The 6,000-nt window shown below is 38.4% G+C and overlaps 1 protein-coding gene across 1 annotated transcript in view; it reads left to right on the top strand.

Annotated features, from left to right (window-relative positions):
- The first annotated feature begins 4,288 nt into the window (after nt 1-4,288).
- MEIOC (meiosis specific with coiled-coil domain) overlaps nt 4,289-6,000 on the top strand; it is a 12,565-nt gene continuing 10,853 nt past the window's right edge. Inside the window, exon 1 of the mRNA XM_012444012.3 lies at nt 4,289-4,386. The gene's annotated coding sequence lies outside the window, so the exon portion shown is untranslated. The remainder of the gene's footprint in view (nt 4,387-6,000) is intronic.

Genomic DNA, 6,000 nt, shown 5'->3' with positions numbered 1-6,000 from the left:
GGGTGGATCACCTGAGGTCAGGAGTTTGAGACCAGCCTGGCCAACATGGTGAAACCCCATCTCTACTAAAAATACAAAAATCAGCCAGGTGTGGTGGCATGCGCCTGTCATCCCAGATAATTGGGAGTCTGAGACAGGAGAATCTTGAACCTGGGAGGCGGAGGTTGCAGTGAGCCAAGATCCCGCCACTGCACTCCAGCCTGGGCAACAGAGTGAGACTGCATCTCAAAAAAAGAAAGAAAGAAAGAAAGGGCCAGGCACGGTTGCTCACGCCTGTAATCCCAACACTTTGGGAGGCCGAGGTGGGCGGATCACGAGGTCAAAAGATCTAGACCATCCTGGCCACACCCTGAAACCCCGTCTCTACTAAAAATACAAAAAAAAATTAGCCAAGCGTGGTGGTGCGTGCCTGTAGTCCCAGCTACTTGGGAGGCTGAGGCAGGAGAATTGCTTGAAACCGGAAAACAGAAGTTGCAGTGAGTCAGGATCGCACCACTGCACTCCAGCCTGGCAATAGAGCCAGACTGTCTTAAAAAAAAGAAAAAAGAAAACAAGGAATAAGACTTTTCATTGACTCGTTTCTACCTTGTTCTCAGCATAACATGACACCAAAAATGTAAGAAAATCCATTTATCTAGTAAGATCAAAATAAATTTTTTTTCTGCAGGCATTTGCAAGTTGGTACAAACATACTTTGGATAATTTAAAGGTGAAAATTTCACTTTACTCCTTTATTTTCTGACTTTAACAATGTCTTAAATTACATGCTACCACTTATCTCACCTAAGACATTCAGATTTGTTGATCAAAGGAAATTAGGCTTGGGTAATGTAAGTAATTTTCATTTGAAATTATTTAACCAGGACATCAATGTTGATATTGTTGTACTTTGAATTATAACAATATCTGGAAATAAATTATTTAATCCACACTAACAATAGTGTATATTATTATGCCACTGTACAGATTGAGAAACTGAACCTCAGAGAGCTTGATTTGTGCCTAAATAATAAAGCTCAAGTGGAACCAAGACCGTAGTTCCACTGCTCTCTGCAATGTTTACATATGGACTAAAATTTACTTGGATTTAATTTCAGTTAATTGTTTTAAGTATGTTAAGGATATAAGTGATACATTTTTAAGTTATCCAGTAAATATGCACACTCAAATATTTGCATATTTCCTGGCTTCTGTTAACTGAAAGGGATGCAGATATTTCAAGTATGATTAAGTTTGAATCCACCACATTACTTTAGTTGTTTGTTTAACCCAAGAATACAAGGGTTAAGTCAATCCTTTAAAAGGATTTTTATTTCTAATATTCAAAACTTATTTTAAAATATAAAATGTACTTGAAAGAATGTCACTTTGGATACTTCACACATAAGAAAGAGTTGAAGTGGGTCTATGATGAAAACTTTAGAACTCTAGGGATAAAACTAGGAAAGAAAGATAAAAAGCCTTTGTAAAAGTTGCTGCTAACCAACAAATTCTGGGAAGGTAATTTTTAGTGGCTCTCAGCAAAAACTTCTGTACTTCCATTTTCTCAACTTGGGTTTTAAATAGAATCATAACCAGAACTTAAACTTAAACAAATGGTTGTAAAATATTTTGAGATTCTTGAAGATGGATGATTGGAAGGTATTTCTTAATGTTCATATTTTGTTGGTATAGTATTACAGTTTTGTATAGTTTAAATGTTTTTCAGTGATCAGGAACAAAAATTTAGAAACAGTACAGAATAAAAGCAATTAGAAAATATTTTTAGCCAGAATTATATTTCTTCTTCTTCTTTCTCTTTCTTTCTTCTTTGTTTCTTTATCTCTTTTCTTTTTCTTTCTTTCTTTCTTTCTTTCTTCTCTTTTCTTTTCTTTTTTTTTGAGACAGAGTCTCACTCTGTCGCCCAGGCTGGAGTGCAATGGCACAATCTTGGCTCACTGCAACCTCTGCCTCCCAGGTTCAAGCGATTCTCCTGCCTCAGCTGCCAGAGCAGCTGGGATTACAGGCACCCACCACCACACCCAGCTAATTTTTATAGACACGAGATTTCACCATGTTGGCCAGGCTGGTCTTGAACTTGTGACCTCAGGTGATCCACCCACCTAGGCCTCCCAAAGTGCTGGGATTATAGATGTGAGCCAACACACTCTGCCAGAATTATCTCTCTTCTGTATTTATAAGAAAATACTATTTTCATTGTGGTTTTTTTTTGAGACAGAGTCTCTGTCGCCCGGCTGGAGTGCAGTGGCAAGATCTCAGCTCACTGCAACCTCCACCTCCCAGGTTCACGTGATTTTCCTGCCTCAGCCTCCTGAGTAGCTGGGACTGCAGGCGTGCACCACCATGCCCAGCTAATTTATGTATTTTTGGTAGAGACAGGGTTTCACCATGTTGGCCAGGATGGTCTCAATCTCTTGACTTTGTGATCCGCCCACCTTGGCTTCCCAAAGTGCTGGGATTACAGGCGTGAGCCACCGTGCCTGGTCTCATTGTGTACTTATAGTTATTGCATCTCAGGTTTTAATAGTTCCTTATTTGGAAAGTTAAAAATTGTGAATTTATACTTTCAGTCTTCTTTAAGGAAGCATTTTCTAGAATAAACATTGTATAAATTAGCCTAAACTTTTTTTGTTTGTTAAATTTACTTTCCCTACACCTCAGTCCCTTTTTTTTTTTTTCAGACACGGGGTCTGGCTATGTTGCCCAGGCTGGAGTGCAGTGGCTATTCACAGGCACGATCCCACTACTGATCAGCACGGGAGTTTTGACCTGCTCCTGTTCCGACCTGGGCCGGTTCACCCCTCCTTAGGCAACTTGGTGGTCCCCTGCTCCCGGGAGGTCACCATATTGATGCCAAACTTAGTGCGGAAGCGGACACCCGATTGGCATAGCGCACTACAGCCCAGAACTCCTGGGCTCAAGCAATCCTCCCACCTCAGCCTCCCGAGTAGCTGGGACTACAGGCACGCGCCACCATCCCCGGCCTCAGTCCCTTTTGGAAGGAGACAGGGTTTAAATAATTCATTAAAATTTTAAAACCCAAGGCCCAGCAAAGTGGCTCACACCTGTAATCCCAGCACTTTGGGAGGCCAAGGCAGGAGGATCACTTGAGGCCAGGAGTTCAAGACCAGCCTGGGAAACACAGCAAGATCCCATCTCTATTAAAAAGGAAACAAAAAAAATGAACTTTTTGTTTGCTCAAGTTCATTATAGAAGCATTCACTGGCTGGATTATGTGGCTCACACCTGTAATCCCAGCACTTTGGAAGGACAAAGCGGGTAGATCACTTGAGGTCAGGAGTTTGAGACCAGCCTGGCCAACATGGTGAAACCCTAAAACCCTCTACTAAAAATACAAAACTTAGTCAGGCATGGTGGCGGGTGCCTGTAATCCCAGCTACTTGATTGGCTAAGGCAGGAGAATTGCTTCAACTGAGGAGGCAGAGGTTGTAGTGAGCTGAGATCTGGCCACTGTACTCCAGCCTGGGCAACAGAGTGAGACTCTTGTCTCCAAAAAAAAAAAAAAAATACTGTAAAAATGCCCTTGACTAAGAGGAAGAAGGCCCTGAGTTTTGGTTTTTAGTTTTGTCACATATTGGCTGAGTGACTTGCAGCCTCAGTTTCCTTGTTTTTAAAATAGAAATAATACCCATGTCACAAGCTTTACTGAATATGGTAATATGTGTGAAATTTCTCTGAAGAGTGTAAAATTCTATATAAACATACATTAACTTTTTTCAGAGCTTGGGGACATTAAGACTGAATTTTATATATAATTTATTAAAAATAACATTGCTAATATCCACATAATGCTCATCTATTCAAAAAATTTTTTAAAAAACTACAATAATTCTAAGTATTTTATACCACAGATTAGCAACAAGGAGCCAGATTTGCTGAACACCTGTTTTGTAAATTAAGTTTTATTGCAATGCAGCCACGCCCATTTATTGTCTGTGGTTGATTTAGTGCTATAACATTAGATTTGAAGAGTTTTGACAGCGACCTTCATGGCCAGCTAAGCCTAAAATACTTACTGTTTGGCCTTTTACAGAAAAAGTTTGCCAAAAGTTTCCCTGGTATAAAGTAGGCTTAAGTCACTAAGTCTACATTTGAATGTAACTCTCCCAACTCTTACACCTGTGTTATTTCCCTTGCTTTCTTATTTTTCTAATATTCTGTAACGAATGAAGTTTTGATGTGTCTGATAAACATTTCTTAAAACTTTCAGAGTGAAGACAGTGTAGACCTAAGGAAGACCTATACTCCATTTTCCTCAACAGAATATTCAAGTTCTGTAGATTCTTCACTTTTCTGTGCACCATGGTCTACTTATGGAGATGATATTAAACCACCTTCTAATTCTCAGATCAATATAAAGAACAGGTAAATTAATCAATTTGTGCCAGGCGTGGTGGCTCACACCTGTAATCCAAGCACTTTGGAGGCCAAGGTGGGCGGATCACCTGAGGTTGGGAGTTCAAGACCAGCCTGACCAACATAGTGAAACCCGGTCTTAAAAAAAAAAAAAAAATTAATCAATTTGTTTCTCATGCTAATTGAGGTGTTTTTAAATTTAATTACATAAGAACTGAGGTTTATTTGCTCTCTATTCCCTATATCAGCATTTTACTGTTGTAGCATTCTGTGTTTTTCAAACTTTTAGGAAAGTGTAAACTGGGCAGTTATTTGCGTATAGTTTTTATGGTTTTGTTTTGTTTTGTTGAGACAGAGTCTCACTCTGTCACCCAATCTGGAGTGCAGTGCCGAGATCATGGCTCACTGCAACTTTGAACTCCTGGGCTCACACCATCCTCCTGCCTCAGCTTCCCAGTAGCTGAGACTACAGGTATGCACCATGGTGGCCAGCTAACTTCAAAAAAATTTCTTTTCAAGAAACGAGGTCTCACTTTGTTTCCTAGTCTGGTCTTGAACTCCTGGCCTCAAACTATCCTCCCACCTTGGCCTCCCAAAGTGCTGGAATTACAGGCATGAGCCACTGCCCAGCTAGGTTATTACTTAAAAAAAATTCATTAGTGGGAACATTTAGTGCATAAATCTTAAGTTCCTCTTCCTAAAGATGTCTTATACAAATGAGTTAAAACTTTTAGATGTTTTTTATCATCCAGTTCTAAATTTTCAATTTCTTCCTTCACAACTACGTAACAAACAGGGTTTTATCAAACATAAGATATTTTAAATTATTTTTCGTTCAATCCCACAAATAATAAGGGCCCCCTGTACGTCAAATGCTTTTCTACAGGAGATACCAGAATTTAAACATGACAAATATTATTCTTGCCTTTATAATCTTAAGATGATGATGATGACCATGATGACAATGACATGCCAGGCACTGCAATTATAGTGAGGGTTACAAAAAAGGAAGTATGAGATATTGTGTGAGCCTATTGCAAAGAGGAGCCTAAGGGAGTGACATTATCTTTAATTATATATGGGAGCTGTTTATAGAGGCTGATGCATCTTTAGTCTAACCAGGAAATAGTTATTTGTATTTATTAGAAAAGTTAAAAATTTAAAATTATTGGTAAATTCTCTAAACGGTTTTATTAGAAAGTCCATATAATATGTAATTCTACAAAATATTTTTAAAGTTGATATATGCTATTGAAAAAATATCAAGTCTGTTGCTTCTCAGCTTTTGGCTAAGATCAAGTGAAAAAATAGAAACTTTTCAGAAATACATATGAATGAAAGTCTATCTTAACCTTCTCTCCCCGCCCCCAATAACAGCTGCTAGCAGTCTGGTATACATTACAGTGAATATTTTTCTAGATATATACTAATGTATTACACAAAAAAGCTTTTATATTGAACTTTTATGAGGTAACACATGTAGTAGAAAAGGTATTGGACTTGTAGGCAGACTATTTAGCAAGTATATAGTATTTTGGTAAGTCCCTTGCAAAATACAAATTTCTTAATATATCAAATGATCATTCATTTATTCAACAGATAATAATTGAATGATTACTAATG

This window comes from Aotus nancymaae, unplaced genomic scaffold (assembly GCF_030222135.1).
Source record: "Aotus nancymaae isolate 86718 unplaced genomic scaffold, 86718_ANA_hifiasm-v0.15.2.pri h1tg000089l, whole genome shotgun sequence".
Classification (NCBI taxonomy): Eukaryota; Metazoa; Chordata; class Mammalia; order Primates; family Aotidae; genus Aotus; species Aotus nancymaae.
Note: the sequence above shows the minus strand (reverse complement) of the source record. Positions and strands in the feature narration are given on the sequence as shown.